General features: G+C 42.8%; 1 protein-coding gene, 1 non-coding gene and 1 pseudogene across 2 annotated transcripts in view; 1 reads left to right on the top strand and 2 right to left on the bottom strand.

Annotated features, from left to right (window-relative positions):
- LOC126194888 (zinc finger and SCAN domain-containing protein 22-like) overlaps positions 1-21,409 on the bottom strand; it is an 820,246-nt gene that overhangs the window by 433,392 nt on the left and 365,445 nt on the right. The gene's annotated exons all lie outside the window — the stretch shown is intronic.
- On the bottom strand, positions 5,714-5,831 carry LOC126195945 (5S ribosomal RNA; annotated as a pseudogene).
- Positions 16,601-16,675, top strand: Trnas-cga (transfer RNA serine (anticodon CGA)). The gene has a single exon. It is a non-coding gene; the product is annotated as a tRNA-Ser (tRNA).

The following is a 21,409-nucleotide window of genomic DNA, read 5'->3' as shown; positions in this document are numbered from 1 at the left end:
CGTGAGTCTAGGGACCGATGACCTAAGCAGTTTGGTCCTCTAGGAATTCACACATATTTGAACATTTCTGAACTATAGTACTAGCTTTTTCTGGAAATAAAATCAGTAACATAATGAAACCTTTTTCATTTTTATTCTATTCGTTTATATATTTATTTGCAGCAGTTCTAATGTCATGGTTCAAATGGTTCAAATGGCTCTGAGCACTATGGGACTTAACGGCTGAGGTCATCAGTCCCCTAGAACTTGGAACTACTTAAACCTAACTAACCTAAGGACATCACACAACACCTAGTCATCACGAGGCAGAGAAAATCCCTGACCCCGCCGGGAATCGAACCCGGGAACCCGGGCGCGGGAAGCGAGAACGCTACCGCACGACCACGAGCTGCGGACTCTAATGTCATGGATGAACTTAATTTAATACTTGTGCTGCCGCGCTGGATTAGCCGAGCGGTCTGAGGCGCTGCGGTCATGGACTGTGCGGCTGGTCCCGGCGGAGATTCGAGTCCTCCCTCGGGCATGGGTGTGTGTGTTTGCCCTTAGGATAATTTAGATTAAGTAGTGTGCAAGCTTAGGGACTGATGACCTTAGCAGTTAAGTCCCATAAGATTTCACACACACACACACTTAATACTTGTGCTGATGTTTTTGTTTGACCAGTCTTTCTTAAGCTCCTCCATTTCTTCAAACTTCGGATATTTAATACTCCATGCAAAATGCACCGAGAGTAATGTTGAGTCACCGGTAACTAACCAAAAATAATTAGGACTATCCAGATCGTGAAACTTTGTTCAGAGTGATTGGAATTATAATTGACAGGAGTTGAAGTTTTGTGCCAGAATCCATGACCCGCTACTGAAGACACTCACGTTGCATATATAACCTTGTCAATTATGCAGGTTGTCAAGTTGTTAATGTAATCCACATTAATACAATCAGTAACCTCTACTAAGCTTTCCATTAATGTCAAAATACCACCTAGTCATATAAAGAGGCTATTGGCATGCGATATTTAAAGGACTGTTTAGAGTATCGTGTTGTGTGGTTTTCTTTGCACGTATTTTTTTTAATAACTGCTGCCTTTGTTACAGTTTCTTCGTGTTTATCACTTATCTCAGTGGTTAAAATTATTATTTTTTTTATATTTCTCTGTTCACAGGTGATCATTTATTGGGCCATTAAAGAAACGTTTGGATAAATAATTAATTATGAACGTTTTTCCACAGTCTGGAACACAAAAAGGCTTTTTATTTATCATGAATCATTTCAGTTCTTTTCGTTAACCATTGTCATGTCTCTTGGCTTGAGTATCTCGTGAATTTAGCGTAAAACGCTTAGGTTTGTGATCAACAGAGTATTCAAAATCACGTGACTGTTAATAATCACAGTTGTTGAACCGTTGCGTAACTGGTCATAATAAATGAAAAGATGCTTTAAAAAATATGGTTGAGTATCTAACAGCCGGCGTGATGACCCACGTTCAATATCCATTTGAACCAATGGTTTATTCTGGAGGCACTGGAACGGTAGCGACCGTGATTTCTTAACTTAGGAATAACCATTTGCTTATTCATTTCTGCTTTTTAGGAAGTACTGTAGCACACTTATTGTAGAAACATGAAAGAAACAATCGTCTACTGTATATTCTTACCACCTAATTTTCATTTTTTGAATAGTTTCATCATTTTTAGTCTAGTATTCAAATTTCAAAGTCATCATTATTTCTTTTCCTGCTTATCGCTGCTTCACGGAATACTAAATGCAAACGTGCATCAACACCATTTTAGAACTGGGATCTGGAAGAAGTGAATTCAGTAACCTGACGGCATCGGCTTTTAGTTAAAGTGGACAACAAAAAATATTTTCCGAATTTGAACACTTAGTGTGTAGAGACCATTGCTTTTACCGACATACACATCCGTATTTCCAATATTCACGAAAAAGACGTATTTAGTAGACTTCACAAGGCAACAAGCAATTGTCCTAGGTAAAGACAGTTTTTAAGTTAGGCTATTTAATTCGCAAACCACTGCCATGAAATGACAAAATTCCGAATTTAGTTTAAATAAGTAAACAAAGAAATAATTAATTTAAACTAGGAAGATTAAGGTTCTACATGATTCTACTCAATTTTTTTCTTAACTGATTTGGATGTAATTTGTTGCTTCACTGAATTCACACCTCAGAGAGACTATGCAATTTCTTATTGCAGCGCAAGAGCTGCGTCGTATTCACACCGAAACAATAGTACTGTCCATGGTAGTACGTTCTTCCAAGTCGTGAGTTTTGTCCTCGTCGAAAAAATTAACACTGGTTATGAATTTTCTTCAGCGAGTGGGTGACACAAGGCTGTAAAATGTAGTAAAGGGACTACAGCTTGGTCACTGCGTTTCTAGGGGTGGCTATTATCGCCGAAACAATCGGTTTTCAGTTACACTGGTTATTTTCATCCTCAGTTTAACCTGAATGTTAAAACCGTTCAAAATAATCGATATCTGAAATAACCGATTTCCGGTTTTACATTGGTGTTATTTCCAACAACAAACTTGGGTATCTCACCAAGGTTGAAAATGTCTACGACTCCTTCATACATTTGAGCTATTCATTCCAAAATATATAGAATCAAATTATCGAATAAAATAGGTAAACAAAAGAAAAGAGTCTGTCCACCGTTCGCTCTTTTTCTTGAAAAGTAATGAGGGTTTGAATACTACAAAAAATTCATCGGTACTCTCACATTGAATCAGATTTTTTAAATCTCCATCAATAAATCACGATGTTATCGAGGATTATACCACTATTTAGGCATTACGAATAGTAGGTGCCAAAGGTTGTAAGCTAAGTTTGGAGAATACTATTTTTCATGTTATGTTGTCCGTTTCTAGAGGTCGGAAGCACATAATGGCATATTATGTAGACACAGGTATCAGATCAACTAATTTCTGTTTTTATTATACTATGAATGAATTGTTAATTTAGCAGTCCATTACTCACGCCATGATTTTCTTTTTTAATTATTTCATAGAAAAGGACACAAATAATAAGCTTATGAGTAAAATCCATAGCGTTAATATTCTTAAACTGTTTCAAAAAATCCGTTTTTAGTCAAACATGTATCTTTATTTTAAAATGGTAGTTTAAATACAGTTATTTTTTTGGTACTAAAAGCAAAATGCTCTTTCAGAAGATTCAGATTAACGATTCAGATAGTGGGAAAAACCAGGAATTATTACCTGAAAATAGTCGGGCTTTCAATAATGAATTAATCCAGTGGCGAATATTTATTGTCCAGTCTGTCCGTATGTAGTATGTGTTATGTGTTGCTTTGTAAGTTGACTCCTTTCACCAGAAACAATACCATTCGAAGATGGTATTCAACTTTCAGAAGCTACAGAACGTTCTACGTAACTTTTTTTTTTTTTTTTTTTTTTGAGTTTTATCTAGAACTAAAAATATTAGCAGCTTTGCTATGGCAAATTGCTATACATCAGTTTTTTACACCAGATTATCATTAAAAAGGAGAAATAACTGTTGTCAGTGAGACCAAACAAATACCAAAAAGTAACTGTTATTCAGACCCAAAATACCGGTATCAGGTTTAAGTGGTCGATGTTTCCCATCCCAATCTTTTCCCTATTGACCGTATGCTCAGATCGTACAATGAGAAATAGTTCATTGTTGCCTGATGGTTATTTCCCTATGTGTCAAGTGCAGGCTCTGGTGACACGGCTGTTGGGAAATGTCAGTGAACGGCACGTCCGAAGACAGTTTCAGGAGCTCTGATCTATATCGGGGATGGCCGTCACGCGCCACGCGGGTTGCCCACCTCCCAGGCGCAATAGGTAGCCGGCAGGCGGCTGCCCACGCTTCCGGCGCTGGGCTGCTGCTGCGGCTGCGGTGTGCGTCACGCGCTATTGGCGCCGTGATTGGGAGAGGCACGTCGGCCACGAGCGGGCAGCCTGCCTGCGGTCGCTGACTCCTGACTCCCGCTGAGCCAAAAAACCGTGGCCAGGCCTGCTGCACGGCTCTCGCCATACCTCGCACTGCATCGGAATGCCACACCTGTGCGGACGCCTTGCCGCCCCCCTCCTTCCCCCCCAAAATAATTGGGCTCGAAACTCTGTTTTTCACAGAGAGACATCAGTTTCTCTAACTGTACCTTCTTAGATTTGTCTCTACGAGGTGAATTCAAGTTCTAAGGCCTCCGATTTTATTTTCTCCGGACTGCAAAGAGATAGAAACATGCGCATTGTTTTAAAATGAGGCCGCGTTCATTGTCAATACGTCCCAGAGATGGCAGCACCGTACGGCAGATGGAATTTTACAGCCAGAACTGTTTTAAATACTTAAAATGGCGACGTTTTTCTTACTTGAACAGCATGCAATCATTCGTTTTCTGAATTTGCGTGGTGTGAAACCAATTGAAATTCATCGACAGTTGAAGGAGACATGTGGTGATGGAGTTATGGATGTGTCGAAAGTGCGTTCGTGGGTGCGACAGTTTAATGAAGCCAGAACATCGTGTGACAACAAACTGAAACAACCTCGGGCTCACACAGGCCAGTCTGACGACATGATCGAGAAAGTGGAGAGAATTGTTTTGGGGGATCGCCGAATGACTATTGAACAGATCGCCTCCAGAGTTGGCATTTCTGTGGGTTCTGTGCACACAATCCTGCATGACGACCTGAAAATGCGAAAAGTGTCATCCAGGTGGGTGCTACGAATGCTGACGGACGACCACATGGCTGCCCGTGTGGCATGTTGCCAAGCAATGTTGACGCGCAACGACAGTATGAATGGGACTTTCTTTTCGTCGGTTGTGACAATGGATGAGACGTGGATGCCATTTTTCAATCCAGAAACAAAGCGCCAGTCAGCTCAATGGAAGCACACAGATTCACCGCCACCAAAAAAATTTCGGGTAACCGCCAGTGCTAAAAAATGATGGTGTCCATGTTCTGGGACAGCGAGGGCGTAATCCTTACCCATTGCGTTCCAAAGGGCACTACGGTAACAGGTGCATCCTACGAAAATGTTTTGAAGAACAAATTCCTTCCTGCACTGCAACAAAAACGGGTGAGTAGTTAATTAGAAAAAAAAATCCGAGACCTTAGAAATTGAATGCACCTCGTATTAGTCACTATCACAGCCTGTGATAGTATCTCTTACCAAATGAAACTGGAGTTGATAGCCGGCCGTTGTGGCCGAGCGGTTCTAGTCGCTTCAGTCTGGAACCGCTCGACCGCTACGGTCGCAGGTTCGAATCCTGCCTCGGGCATGGATGTGTGCCATGTCCTTGTGTTAGTTAGGTTTAAGTAGTTCTAAGTTCTAGGGGACTGATGACCTCAGATGTTAAGTCCCATAGTGCTCAGAGCCATTTGAACCACTGTTTTGGAGTTGATAGCCTTACGAAAAACTGATTTGAATTGTATTTAACAAATAGAATGTAAAAAGTTGTGCTGAATAATTCAGACAATGTCGGAAAGACAGAGAATTTTAGTGACCAAGCACTCCGTCTTCAGGGCACGAGTGGCCTACCGCGACCATCTGGCCGCCGTGTCATCCCCAGTGGAGGATGCGGATAGGAGGGGGGTGGGGTCAGTACACCGCTCTCCCGGTCGTAAGATGGTATTCTTGACCGAAGCCGCTACTATTCGGTCGAGTAGCTCCTCAATTGGCATCACGAGGCTGAGTGCACCCCGAAAAATGGCAACAGCGCATGGCGGCCTGCATGGTCACCCATCCAAGTGCCGACCATGCCCGACAGCACTTAACTTCGGTGATCTCACGGGAACCGGTGTATCCACTGCGGCAAGGCCGTTGCCCCATTTTAGTGACCAAGGGGGGAAAAATCAGATAGGGGGTACCACAAGGTTTAAGTTTTAGCCCACTCCTATTCTTTATGTCTGTGAATGTCCATCCACTTAACATTCAACAAACAATATTGGTACTTTTTGCAGACGGTCCTAGTGTTATAAAAAATCCGTTTAATGAGAAAGCAGCAGATGAGTGTGTAAATAATGTTTCTGCAAAGGACTCCTAAGTGTTTCTTTGGAAATGGACTCTCCCTCAATTCCAGTCGTTCAGATGACCTATGGAACTTGTAATTAACTAACTAACTAATTAACTAGGTGCGCAGTTGACTATAATGAGGACTACCAGGTGCTTGAAAAACACAGGAGCAATGATTAACATACAAAATGGTTCAAATGGCTCTGAGCACTATGGGACTTAACATCTGAGGTCATCAGTCCCTGGAATTTAGAACTACTTAAACCTAACTAACCTAAGGACATCACACACATCCATGCCCGGGGCAGGATTCGAACCTGCGACCGTAGCAGTCGCGCAGTTCTAGACTGAAGCGCCTAGAACCGCTCGGCCACCGCGGCTGGCAGGTTAACATACCAACAAGACAAAATTACTTGCATAGCAGTAATACACAATATTTTCTTTAAACCTAGAGGAAGCAGTTGTGGAAAGAGTAGCCCATCAGGCTGAGTAATAGTAGGCTATAGCAGTGAAGATCACGTAAGGTGCGGTATCATATGTACCGTGAATGTTTACTTATGCTACTGTGCGTCTGGCTGCTCTAGAGAGGGCCAGCCTTGGCATACCGTACTCCACACGGGTCGAGTGTGCGGGCCGCGTGCGGGCCACGATGCAGCATATCTCGTCCGTTCCAAGAAGTACCTGATACAACCCGATATTTCATTCACTTTCACGGGGTGTCATTTTTCAGTCGGTACAGGTCTCTTCATTTCGGTAGAACCGTGACGTCAGCACTCTTTACTCCTCGCTATTTGTTAGTGGTATAAAAGACGTTCACAGGCCTAGTGGATGTTTTCACGAAAAGAGACAGTCTAAGGTTATATCGTCACAAGCCCTTAAAAATAAATGGGAATGACCGAAGAGAGGGATGAGAATTCTCAATACCCATTACGCAATCGCATGAGCGACGAGTAATGCAGATTTGCTGAAATAATATTGCAATAACTGACTAACTCCGTCCGAACAGGCCTTGAAAACGGAACGGTGTCAGATTTCGTGACCGGAGCCGCTACTTCCCAATCAAGTAGCTCCTCAACTGGACTCAAAAGGGCTGAGTGCTCCCCGCTTGCCAACTGCGCTCGGCTGACCGGACCGCCACCCATCCAAATGCTAATCAAGCCCGACAGCACTTAACTTCGGTGATCTGACGGGAACTGGTGTTACAATGCGGCAAGGCCGTTGGCCGATATTACATACCATGCAGAAAGATTTTTAAGATTTACTTGAGAACGAAAGAGCAAAAAATAATTTTTCCATAATGTGGGGCCATAGTCATAAAACATTTCTTTAAAGTCAGTACCGCCATTAGATTGTTTTCTATTTGCAGTGTTACATTCACACGACTATTATTTCGGCTTCAAAGTGCCATTATCAAGTGTTTTAATGCTATACAGTGCCTAAGATAGCATACTGTCATATTTTAGTGTAGTGTATTTTAAATGCGACAGTATGCCATGTTAGGCACTGTATAACATTAAAACACTTGATAATGGCACTTTGAAGCCGAAATCATGATCGTGTAGATGTAACACTGCAAATAAAAAACAGTCTAATGGCGGTACTGACTTTAAAGAAAGAGCAAAAAATTACAGTGATCGACAGATGGGATTTATTGGACAGTGCTAATTTTGCTCGTATGCAGTACGTGAAGAACTTTGTGGTGCGAATAGTGAAATTTCTGAAGTCGCAAGAATTATTCCACAGTCAGTTGCAGTAGCTTTCGACGGAAATGAACGAAGACTGTGGGGGTATTACATATTACTGCAAAGTACATAGGTTAAGTCAAGGGGCAAGCCTGCACCAAGTTTTCGATTTAAAACTCGCTATTGTGGAATTTATGAGGGAAAAAGTACTGCAGGAACAAAAGTTAAAACATCCGGAATGGATTGCAAAAAAATGGTTCAAATGGCTCTGAGCACTATGGGACTTAACTGCTGTGGTCATCAGTCCCCTAGAACTTAGAACTACTTAAACCTAACTAACCTAAGGACATCACACACATCTATGCCCGAGGCAGGATTCGAACCTGCGACCGTAGCGGGCCGCGGCTCCAGACTGTAGTGCCTAGAACCGTTCGGTCACCCCGGCCGGCGGAATGGATTGCAGATCTCGCATTTTGAGTTGACTTGACGGCACACTGCACCACAGTAATATATTGCAAGGTGAGAAACAAATTCTTTCTCATTTCATGGGGATGTGTTTAAGAAGAAAATCGCATTGTAGAAGGTTCTCATTCTGACAAACACAATCCATTTCCTTAAGCTCACTACCGTTAAAGTAAATGCGAACTTTGAAGAATTCATTGTGGTCTTGACAGAATTACAAGCTGAATATGGATTAGTATTTTCTGTATTCAGCTTTGGTATGATCAGTAACATTAGTAATCGGCGAATTAATCTCATGTTTTGTATATATAATTATTTTAATTATGACATGCCAACATCCACAGTGTTCCACGATCTTTACACATTCATGTGACACGATAAAAATCGCAGATGGAGGAGATTGTATGAATTGTAAAGTTGAAAATCCAAAGCTGGTAACAGGGTCTTACCGTCACCGGTTATCTCAATAAATGCTTCACACGTGATCATAGCTGTTTGGAGTTTTTTCGATGTTCACTGTTACAGTACATATAAAGACTATACCTTGTAGTAGATTTTTCAATAAGATTAAATAATTTAACTACCTTGTCTGTTTATTACAATTCTGTATTATAATACGTTCTGGTAAAGTCTCACGTAACTGATGCTTAACGCCCCATACGACCTGAAGTGTTTTATCTCAGCAACAGGAGACAGCTGTAGTTTGATATTTACCTGCTCGTATAGCGTAACACGCATAGTGTTAGCTTGTGAGTGAGGGAGGTGAACCAGACTGGAACTGAACACACGCGACATATGAATTACTGTGGGCTGGTACGCCGGTTTTCCTGAGTGTGGTTTTCAGGCGGTTTTCCAGGATTGTTCAAGCAAATACTGGTCTGGTTTCCAAATTTCATCTAGAAACAGTTACAAAACGATAACCCACAGAGAAAGTTTACACGATTCACAGACAGATGGCACACACGACTTCCATCTCGTAGACCAACTTGACAACTGTGCGTTTAAGAAGGATATCGTATCACAAAATTAAATACTAAAGATACAATACCCAAATCTTGACGAGCGCACTCCGTATTAAGAAGGATAACCACCAGGGGAAAAAAGCATGGTTATTAACGGACTAGCAGCCTAGACTTGCTTCATACAGATAGTACTAAGTATCTATGGCTGGGTGACTTGCTTATAATATGAAGTGAGGAGTGAGATAACGCATGACGCTCTCGATCAGAGTTACATCGTGCCGGAAAGAGTTTCCAATGTCGAGTTAAAGCCTGATGTTTTCGAGCTGCAGCAAGTCTCCCTCAGGTATTCACCGACTATTGAGACCGCGTAGTCCTCGGTTTTTAGGCGTTCTAGCGTACTGAGGAAGACTCTACTATTTTCCTAGAATGTTATTGGTAAACAGAACGAAATCAAAGTATAATAAGTAAGCATCCAAATCAGAAAGTAAACTCAGTAAATTCGTTTTACCTATCCAAGAAGTTAAAAGCAAAAAACTATCGAAAAACGAAAAAACAATTTTGTTAAGTTCTTATTACACAAAGCGAAATCAGTACATCCATATTTTCTCGCCAAGAAAAGTTAATTTGTATTCATAAAAATAAAATTGAGGCGCTTAATTCTATCACTTACGTGAAGTTCAGAAGTTCCGAAAATACTTCTGAGGCAAAAAAAACTAACAGAGCCATTTGTTGGTTCTATGGTGTACTACGAAACTAACAGAGCCATCTCTTGGTTCTTCGGTGTGGTACATTGTGATGATGGTGTCACAGAGGTAAACATCCGAACGTCTAAACTGAGTGCACTCCTAAAACTCAACATTAAGGTACCTTTTTCCTTGTGGTCCGATTTTGATGAAATAAAGCCTGTATGATGCCCCAAGCCACGCTCAATTTACCTGTGAAACCCACTAAAATTTTGCCTTTTATTTTGAGGATTAACGTGTTCAAACAGACAAAGTTTCTCAACACAGTGTTAGTGTGATCTGTTACATACCCTACGTCACCAGCAATCAGCTTTTGGCTAATTTTTTTGCAGTTTTATTATATATATATATATATATATATATATATATATATATATATATATATATATATATATATATAGCGTGATTGATTTAATCATAGCAATACCAAGGAGGTTAGGAGGAGTAAGTTGTGCCCAAGTTTTGAAATTATTGTAATCCATTTAGTTACTTTATATTTTTAAAATTTTGAAAAGAAATATGTGTTGCTTTTAGGGACTTCTTCCAGCAGGTTTCATATACGTTTTAAAATTTCCAATTGAACTTAGAATAAAAATTTAAATCGCTGTAGTAGATATCACATTCCCAGTGAATATCGTCCTCAATATTTCTAGGTTCAAGGCCTTACTTACACATCAGTACCTCTTTAAAAAGTATGTTGAGAGTAAAAGTCAACAACAATGAATCAAATTTGAATTTAACGTTTTTTTGCGTGGCCGTGTAGTCTGCAGAACACATTGAAAATGTGTTGATATTGCAAAGAGCGTGGTAAATGCAGTTCTCAAGTTCCGGCGCCTACTTACACAACAATATCTCTTTAAACAATATGTTGTTAATATGATTCAACAACAATTAATGAATTTTGATGTTTTTAAACTTTTTTTAGGCTGGGCATAAAGTACCCGTACCGTTGGTGATGTCCCTATGGAAAATACTTTGTTATTGCTAGGATTATGGAGTGGCCGGATGCCTTCCTGTCGCCAAAGCGTTATTCATGGGAAAGTGAGTTAAAGTTTCCTATATGGTCGCGAATCAATCTGGCCGGCACACCAACCTTCGTAGCTAACTCAGCGGACGAATGCGATCTGGAGCCAGCACGCTTCCCCATCCCTCAACCGGCACTTTTAACACTCACAGCTATCCGCGCGAGTCCTGAAGATGGTGTAATGTGACACAGAAACTGAGTGCAGATAAAATAAAGTTTTTAAATACAGATGAAACTGTTGTCTCCAACACATGTGTTGTTGTTGTGGTCTTCAGTCCAGAGACTGGTTTGATGCAGCTCTCCATGCTACTCTATCCTGTGCAAGCTTCTTCATCTCCCAGTACCTACTGCAACCTACAAGCTTCTGAATCTGTTTAGAGTATTCATCTCTTGGTCTCCCTCTACTATTTTTACCCTCCAAGCTGCCCTCCAATGCTAAACTGGTGATCCCTTGATGCCTCAGAACATGCCCTACCAACAGATCCCTTCTTCTGGTCAAGTTGTGCCACAAACTCCTTTTCCCCCAATTCTATTCAATACCTCATAATTAGTTATGTGATCTACCCATCTAATCTTCAGCATTCTTCTGTAGCGCCACATTTCGAAAGCTTCTATTCTCTTCTTGTCTAAACTGTTTATCGTCCATGTTTCACTTCCATACATGGCTACACTCCATACAAATACTTTCAGAAAAGACTTCGTGACACTTAAATCTACACTCTATGTTAAATTTCTCTTCTTCAGAAACGCTTTCCTTACCATCGCCAGTCTACATTTTATATCCTCTCTACTTCAACCATCATCAGTTATTTTGCTCCCCAAATAGCAAAACACATTTACTACTTTAAGCGTCTCATTTCCTAATCTAATACCCTCAGCATCACCCGATTTAATTCGACTACATTCCATTACCCTCATTCTGCTTTTGTTGGTGTTCATTTTATATCCTCCTTTCAAGACACTGTCCATTCCGTTCAACTGCTGTTCCAGGTCCTTTGCTGTCTCTGACATAATTACAATGTCATTGGCGAACCACAAAGTTTTAATTTCTTCTCCATGGATTTTAAATTCTATTCCGAATTTTTCTTTTGTTTCCTTTACTGCTTGCTCAATATACAGGCTGAATAGCATCGGGGATAGGCTACAACCCTGTCTCACTCCCTTCCCAACCACTGGTTCCCTTTCATGCCCTTCGACTCTTATAACTGCCATCTGGTTTCTGTACAAATTGCAAATTGCCTTTCGCTCCCTGTATTTTACCCCTGCTACCTTCAGAATTTGAAAGAGAGTATTCCAGTCAACATTGTCAAAAGCTTTCTCTAAGTCTACAATTGCAAGAAAAGTAGGTTTGTCTTTCCTTAATCTATTTTCTAAGATAAGTCGTAGGGTCAGTACTGCCTCACGTGTTCCAACGTTTCTACGGAATCCAAAGTGATCTTCCTCGAAGTCGGCTTCTACCAGTTTTTCCATTCGTATGTAAAGAATTCGTGTTAGTAAACTGATAGTTCGGTAATTTTCACATCTGTCAACTCCTGCTTTCTTTGGGATTTGAATTGTTATATTCTTCTTGAAGTCTGAGGGTATTTTGCCTGTCTCATACATCTTGGTCACCAGATGGTAGAGTTTTGTTAGGGCTGGCTCTCCCTAGGCTATCAGTAGTTCTAATGGAATGTTGTCTACTCCCGGGGCCTTGTTTCGACTTAGGTCTTTCAGTGCTCTGTCAAACTGTTCACGCAGTATCATACCTCCCATTTCATCTTCATCTACAGCGTCTTCCATTTCTATAATATTGTCCTCAACAAAATCGTCCCTGTATAGACCCTGTATATACTCCTTCCACCTTTCTGATTTCCCTTTTTTGCTTTCAACTGGGTTTCCATCTGAGCTCTTGATATTCATGCAAGTGGTTCTCCTTTCTCGAAAGGTCTCTTTAATTTTCCTGTAGGCAGTATCTATCTTACCCCGAGTGAGATAAGCCTCTACATCCTCTAGCCATCCCTGCTTAGCCATTTTGCACTTCCAACACATGAAGGTTAACCAACGAAGCTTCACCAGCCACAGTAGGACCTATGATCACTTGGGACTAACTGGAGCCTTCGATACCATTTCGCTACGCTAGTGTCCGTCGGCCGTTTTCGGGAACAGATAGATGGTGACGGACACTCCGTCGCGGGGGCGTCCCCTCGGCGGTGTCATTCCCCTCCCGGGGTGGCTGCGGGACGGCCAGGCACACGTGTGGCGGTCGGCGGTCGGCGGTCGGTGGTCGGTGGCTGGTGGAGTTGACGGCCCGCGAGGCGGCACGTCCCGGACTGCGGCTGCGGTCGCGAGCCACGTGACCGCTCGCGGCCGCCCTCGCTAACGATGCGGTCACCCGCTGGCTGCCCGCCTGCCCAGAGAATGACCGGTCTGGAGCGCGCCTTACCGAACTGCAGCCGGACTTCTGGTCTGGGGCAAGAACGGCGCCCACTTCTTCTGGTCGCGGTGGGCGCTCGCTTGACTTGCAGTGTTCGTTTGTTCTGCAGGGCTGCCTGCGTCCCTGCTCCGTGGAAAAGTACTCTTTAGCCTCGTGGCATTTTCCGGCGGATATTCGCGATGCGTACGGCGGCTACTGTGGCAGGCCAGAAACCTGCGACATGCCAGTCAGTGGCGGATAATCGGTCACTTCTAAAGCAGGGATGGGTGAGCGCCTTTAATTGTCGTCAACCTCGAGTGGCGAACAGAGTAAGGCGGGCCGTGGCTCAAACCAGTCACCTACAGATTTCGCCTGTAGGTTGTGGTATTTAGGGCAATAGGTATCAAATTTGGAGAAACCATCTAGTGTATATTGGTTTGATGCGGACCGCCAGGCCTGTACCAAACTCTTCATCTCAGAGTAACTCTTAACACTCTTAACACCTGCTGTTCTCAATTATTTGTTTGAGATAATTCAATCTTTGTTTTCCCCTCCAGTTCTTACCCTCTTTCTGGAACTACGCGACCTCTACGGTAGCAGGTTCGAATCCTGCCTCGGGCATGGTTGTGTGTGATGTCCTTAGGTTAGTTAGGTTTAAGTACTTCTAAGTTCTAGGGGCTGATGACCTCAGAAGTTAAGTTCCATAGTACTCAGAGTCATTTGAACCTTTTTTTAACCTCTTTTCAGTCACTTTAGATGTTAAAATTTGTGGTATCACAGCAAGTCGGTACCATACAGGACCAAACACTCCAGGTTCAGAGGCTGGCCCTAGAGGCTCCGCTGCTGTCCGACATCGTCAGCGGCAGCGGCAGCGACCGGCGCCGCCCAGCCGCTGGAAGCAAGAGAGCCACGCCCACTCAGCTGATGCGCCACCAGCGCTACAGATCACGTGAATAAAAGACCTCCACTCAGCATTTCTACCCGGTTCATGCCCAGTTGTCGAGTAGCTCCAGTTAACAGCGGTCGAGGATCGTCATAGTGCAGCCTTAACGTTCACCACAAAGGTAGAACGTCATATTGGCGTCAACACTAATGTTTAATTTTGCATTCTGAAATGTTAAACTGTCTAACTTATCTCTGCTTTGCAGAAACTTGTATATCGATTTCGACAGGGACCCTCTGTAGCAAAATTAAGTATAATACAATATTTCTCTCAGTGATTGTGTTCTCTCATTCTTTTGATTTTTGCCTCAGATCTCTCACCGTCAAGAGAGAACAAGAGCAGTTTTAGCGATGAGATTTTACTTGGTCCTCCAAAATTCTTTTGTAACGCATGTTTATGGTCTAAAATAATACTATTAGCGTCTATGGTCTACCACGGTCTGTCGTACATAATTAGCACCCATGTATGAGACCATTTGTAGATCATGATATAAAAAAACCTCGTGTTAAACTGCCGGCAAATAAAGCGAAACGATACCCCGACAGAACTCCACCAGTAATAGCTCTACCAATCTGAGTTGTTAGTTAATACACCCAAATAATTCCTTCCGGTCTCCACCCACAGGTGACGCAGTACATATTACGTTTCATAGCATCACCGTATTAAAAAGTAAATTTTGCTTGGTGCCATGACGGAGCTATGAGAATAGGGTTAGTTTAACAAGCAGGCTTATTTGTAGTCTGAACTAGGCCTGTAACTGCAAATGATGAAAGACAACGGAGAGTCAGTGAGGGAGAGCTAACTCTGACGATATTTTACACTCTTTGTGGCTTTCGGAAGCCGTGCTGCGTCGACCATTGACCATGTGCGGACTAGTTATTTCCACAACGGAAAATTTGCGAACCGTTGCTGCAGGACATTAGACTATTATTATTATTATTATTATTATTATTATTTCTGTAATTTGTTATGACTGGAACCGTGATACCCACATTGACAACACCAAATAAAAATCTCTGTGTGGATGAAGAGTTTCTGTATTTAGAACTGTCAAGAAAAATCACATGAACCAGTGTCAGCTAAATGAGTGAAATCAAAGATATTTTTCAGCATCTCTGGCTACAATAGTTGAGAAATCCGTTAAATGTCATAGAATTTCCTCTTAAGAGTAAAAAACAACAAACGGCAAATCATTTAAAGACATCAAGATTCGTAAAACATTATCTGACAATATCTCGCTCCTATCGAACATAATTAAATAGAACGAATAAACATGTTGATGATAGGTGCTCTTGCAGTTGTCAAGGCAGCATAGAAAATTCTGTCGATAGGTGACCACCCTATGAAGAAATAGTGACCTAAGGAAAGATAAAAGCTGTTTTTGATACACAATCCGATTTTTATGGTTGAGGTAGTATGCAGTGCTTTTGGAAAAAAAAAGAACGTTCGGAAGCAAAGAACAAAGAACAAAGGAAATTCATGAAAGACACTTATATCGACATAGTTATAGCTGAAGCAGCGGTGGTGTTGTCATTCTTTTTAACTAATAGTTACTATAAAAGACGTATATATTACAATGTGATCTCTTATAAGAAACAAAACCAGTAGTCTCAGAAGTGCATGTTACGTTTTGTATCATTAACAAACTAATAATTAAATTTTGTTTGGTTCCATGATGGTGCTGTGAGCAGAAGGTTCACAGAAACTGAAACACTAAACAGGGACAATCAGGCTAGAGTACATGACTTTATCATGCGTGCAATGGATCCTCGTATTTACTGAAACTAAATGATCCAAAATAAAAACTGTGTATTATATACACATAATACGCAGTTACACTTACTTGCATGTCTAATACAGTCATAAGTAATTAAAAAACACAAAAGTTTTTGACGGTAATGAAACTGTTTGGCTAGAATTTCATATGTAAACTGTCATTAGAGTAGTAGCTAGAGGTGGCATAACATAAAATCTATTCCAATAGTGTTAGAAAGCATTGCTGAGTTAGATAAGAGAAATTAAACTTTGTGTTCTGCTACCACGATGGAAACACATTTTCTAAAGTGCAAACTTCAAATCAGGACTGAAACTAGGTTTCTGTTGAAACTTCCTGGCAGATTAAAACTGTGTGCCGCGCCGAGACTCGAACTCGGGACCTTTGCGTTTCGCGGGCAAGTGCTCTACCAACTCCGCTGCAGAGTGAGAAACACATTCTGGAAACATTCCCCAGGCTGTGGCTAAGCCATGTCTCCGCATATCCTTTCTTTCAGGAGTGCTAGTTCTGCAAGGTTCACAAGAGAGCTTCTGTAAAGCTTGGAAGGTAGGAGACGAGGTACTGGCAGACATAAAGCTCTGAGGACGGGGCGTGAGTCGTGCTTGGGTAGCTCAGTTGGTAGAGCACTTGCCCGCGAAAGGCAAAGGTCCCGAGTTCGAGTCTCGGCCCGACACACAGTTTTAATCTGCCAGGAAGTTTCATAACAGCGCATATTCCGCTGTAGAGTGAAAATCTCATTCTAGGCTTCTGTTGGTTGCTCGGTAAAAGACGAAACTGGGGATCCACTCCCAGATGTTCCCAATGTGGGAGCTAATGATTCTGATACGATGAATCGGAATCGAGGACGGTCCAGCGGGAACAGTGCAGGTGGTGGTGTCGGCGCGATGATGTATGTGCGTGGCCCGTTGCCCGGTGCGTGAGGGGAGAGGTCAGTGCGTGAGTTAGGGGGCCGGACGGCTCGGGTCACGTACCGGCCTTGCACCTCAAGGCTGCCCGCCACGCAGCGGCCGACAACTGTCTCCCTCCCCCCCCTCCTCTCCTCACCACCCACCCACTCTTTCTCCTCTCTCGGCCTTCTCCTCATCTCTCACAGACACGCACGCATGCTCGCTCGCTCATACAGACGCATTTACTGTCACGACACGCTCTGGGGACCGTACCAGCAGACTGCATCAAAGCCGCTTCCTATGCGTAGCACTCTCGCGTTCGGAACATAAACCGCAGATATTCGCATCCAGCATTGCGATGTGATAATTTCAGTTTTCGCTTGCGTCCACTGTAGACGTCACAGTGAATCTCAGGTGAAAACTCATCTCTTAGCACGAATTTGTGAACCTTGCAGATATGGCTAATACCTTTTGAAGATTCTACAGAACGAACTGCGGTTTTAAATTGAGTAAGTAGCAATGAAACTGCCCGATACTTTAAGAAATTACAGTCTGAAGGGATACCAACCAGATAACATCTAGTCAAAATTTGCAGCTGACTGCCAATGTACTCACCAGTATTTCAACATTCGAAAACATGCACTGCGTCTGTAAATGAATGCAATAACAAGAAAAAGCAACGTACTCGCTAACATGTTTGAGATGAATTTTGCGAAGAAGAAGTGTCTTAAATGAAAACAGTACACATCATTGTTGCTGATGAAATTCAGAAAAACCGGGAGAACGGAGACAGTTTTAAGTTAAAAACACTCTACAGGAAAAAAAAGAAATGATAGTTACAAAGAGTCCTAAAATTTTGCAATACTAACTTAGAAGGGAGAACTGGAGTAAACTGAATACAGAAAGGAAGATACGACGGAAAATTTTTATTCAAAAAAGGAGCAACGCCTATCAGAAGTTTAAATTTGACATAAGAGCTGCTGGTAAAGTGTTGGTGCAATCCTAAGCATCTGGAATTACTTTTGCTTGATGCTTTCAAGAGTCGGAAGGTTTAACAAGTTTGAATAAAAGTTGTCAAACAAATAAGTACTGGACAAGGGAAAACGTCATCTCTGGATATGTTACTGGCTGATAAAATGATTGCTACGTGTGCGTATGAGGGTGGATGAAGCGCAGAGGCAACCAAAAGAAGTAACTGTCCTTTCTACGGTGTAAAACGACACATTTTAAAGCCACAAGGTGAATCATTCGAACCCTGTTGCGTAAGAAATTTTGTTTGACCAGAAAACTCACACGATTTCAAAAGTGGTGGATCGTGGTTGGCTGCGTACATTCTACGCTCTACATTGGAAAACCAACATTAGTGTTCGGTAAAAACGGAATCATTATAGGATCGCTTTGTCGTCCGTCTCTTTACCTGTCGGACTGTTAAAAGTCCTTTTTTTTCGGAGCGAGTACACGTATCGAATTGAAAGTAATGCCGCGTATTAAGGTCTACTGTTCGTTAGCTGCGTAAAGAATGGGAGCTTCTAAGTCAATGCAATTAAAAGATACATCCATTTACGTCACATACTTTGATACCCTCCAACTGACTCATCAAAACCTATAGGGTACTTGCCTTTCAATTAGAATCATGCAGTTTAGCAAGAATCAAGGTTCCACAGTACAAGTAAGGGGAAAATCCGAAATCTGTTAATTTGTAATTTTACCACACGAAAAAAATATTTATTTTGTAATCTGTTGTCGGACAGTCTGTCTGTCCGAATGTTAACACCCGTTTTCCTCAGGAAAGGGTAGACGTGTTAAATTTAGATTTGTGTCACATACGAACGACTACGTTCCTTTAGAGGTGTGAAAAACTTAACCTTCTAAATGAATGAACTCGACAGATAAGGCCATTTATGTCACATATTTTTACACTCACCAGCTCACTCAGCAAAACTTACAGTATACTTCACGTTGACCTAGAATCATGAAATTTGGCAAGAAGCAAGGTTTCAAAAACTGTTTTTGGACAGTTACTTTCTGATCGTCTGTTTGTCCGACCGTCTGTTAAGCCCTTTTTTCTAAGGAGCGGATTGATGTATCTGTTTCAAATTTATATGACGTGCTAAGGTCTACCGTCTCTTGGAAGTTAAAAAAAATTAACCTTCTAAGCCAATGCAATCAGAAGGTACGACCGTTTATGTAACATAATTTGATACTTGCAAACTCACTCATCAAGCGAGATGGGGTACTTCCCGTTGACGTAGAATCATGAAATCTGGCGAGACGCAAGGTTTCACAGTACAAGTAAAGGAAAAAAATCCTAAAATTGTTAATTCTGAATTGTATGTAACGAAAAAAATTGTTCGTATTTGTATCCGACTGCCTGTTTGTCCTTCTGTGAAGAACCCCTTTTCTCAGGAACGACTTGACGTATAACTGGCAGGTATCGATATCGATAATAGACAAAAACCATCGACATTCTCGATTCGCGGGATGGACGAAGTGTCTATAAAATTAAGTCTGTACAGAACACTCGGTGCGCGTGTCCTACTCGCCCACATACGTAATTTTTTTCTCTGTATGTAACGGCTTTTCCTTTTGCATTTCATCTTGTACAGATGGCGCATCAAGGTGATTCGCTCAAGAGTGATTTATCAGAACGAGGTTTTACTTTCAGTCCTTTTATGGCGGCTGTGCCTTCTCCATATGGCAAACCCATTAGGAAATGAACGAACGAATCCGGCCGCCTGTTACGAATTCTTTGCTGTTCGAAAGGGCTCTCGTCGTCGGTAGCGTTGGCTGACAGGCGGACTTGCTTTGGAATGTCCCGAAATAACCGTCGGCCACCTGCAAATTAAAATTCCCCAGCTCGCATTTTCGATAGCCTACTTGTGGCCTTTCCACTTATGGAGACAGTCGTGCCAGACGACGATACATCTCAGCTTTTAGAGACGAGACCGGCAGTGCTGGAAGTTCAGTTCGTTACTTTCCGTCCAACTAACGCCCGTACAGCACTGCGGTCTTCGGCGTCCCTTTGGCCGCGACGACAAATCTCGCTCTGCGGCGAGCCTGACGCCTTTACAAAGCGATTACAGCGCAAGCCAGTGTGTCCGGCCGCCGCGCCACGGTAGGGACCGGACGTCTCCCCGTGATGGATCCCTTCCGTCTCCCAATTACTCCAAATGGGCGCTGCCGCTCTGAGGGCAGTCGTACTGAAAAATGGTAACGCTCTGCGGTCTAAAGAGCTGGCGAGCCTTTAATCTGCACCGCGAGGGACACGCAAACCGAACACAGATTCCAGTGTCGCAGATTCGCCGCCAAAGGGCGTTATAAGTGGCGGCGATCGGCGGCGGAACTGGGTCCATTTGGGCGCGCTGCTGTACGAGATGGGCGCTTTGGTCACCGACATCGCCGCTAATGGGCGCTCGCGGGCGGCGCCGTCTGTCATGGCCGCCGAGCCGGGAAGGCGCGGGGTCTCCCCACGTTCCAGGCAGGCACGCGGCTGGCCTGCCAACTCCTTTCTTAAGGATTAGGATTCAGAGATTCTCATATCCTGTTTGCTCTGTACCTTACCTTCTTCTTCTCGCGGTGCCATTAGAGCTTACGATTTTGGCGTGCCTCCTGTAATGGTAACATGCGACGGACCCAGTTTACACTACTGGCCAATAAAATTGCTACACCAAGAAGAAATGCAGATGATAAACGGGTATTCATTGGACATATATATTATACCAGAACTGAAATGTGATTAACCTTTCACGCAGTTTGGGTGCATAGATCCTGAGAAATCAGTACCCAGAATAACCACCTCTGGCCGTAATAACGGCGTTGATACACCTGGGCATTGAGTCAAACAGAGCTTGGATGGCGTGTACGGGTACAGCTGCCCATGCAGTTTCAACTCGATACCACAGTTCATCAAGAGCCACTTGCTCGGCCACCTCTGACCAGACGTTTTCAATTGGTGAGAGATCTGGAGAATGTGCTGGCCAGGGCAGCAATCGAACATTTTCTGTATCCAGAATGGGCCGTACAGGACCTGCAACATGCGGTCGTGCATTATCCTGCTGAAATGTAGGGTTTCTCATGGATCGAATGAAGGGTAGAGCCACGGGTCGTAACACATCTGAAATGTAACGTCCACTGTTCAAAGTGCCGTCAACGCGAACAAGAGGTGACCGGGACGTGTAACCAATGGCACCCCATACCATCACGCCGGGTGATAAGCCAGTGTGGCGATGACGAATACACGCTTCCAATATGCGTTCACCGTGATGTCGCCAAACACGGATGTGACCATCATGATGCTGTAAACAGAGCCTGGATTCATCCGGAAAAATGACGTTTTGCCATTCGTGCACTCAGGTTTGTCGTTGAGTACACCATCGCAGGCGCTCCTGTCTGTGATGCAGCGTCAAGGGTAACCGCATCCATGGTCTCCGAGCTGATAGTCCATGCTGCAGTAAACGTCGTCGGTTAAATTTATGTATTGCATTTTTGTTTTAAAACTTAGAAGTATTTTCATAGCTAAAAA

Source organism: Schistocerca nitens, chromosome 7 (genome assembly GCF_023898315.1).
Source record: "Schistocerca nitens isolate TAMUIC-IGC-003100 chromosome 7, iqSchNite1.1, whole genome shotgun sequence".
In the NCBI taxonomy this organism is placed as follows: Eukaryota; Metazoa; Arthropoda; class Insecta; order Orthoptera; family Acrididae; genus Schistocerca; species Schistocerca nitens.
Note: the sequence above shows the minus strand (reverse complement) of the source record. Positions and strands in the feature narration are given on the sequence as shown.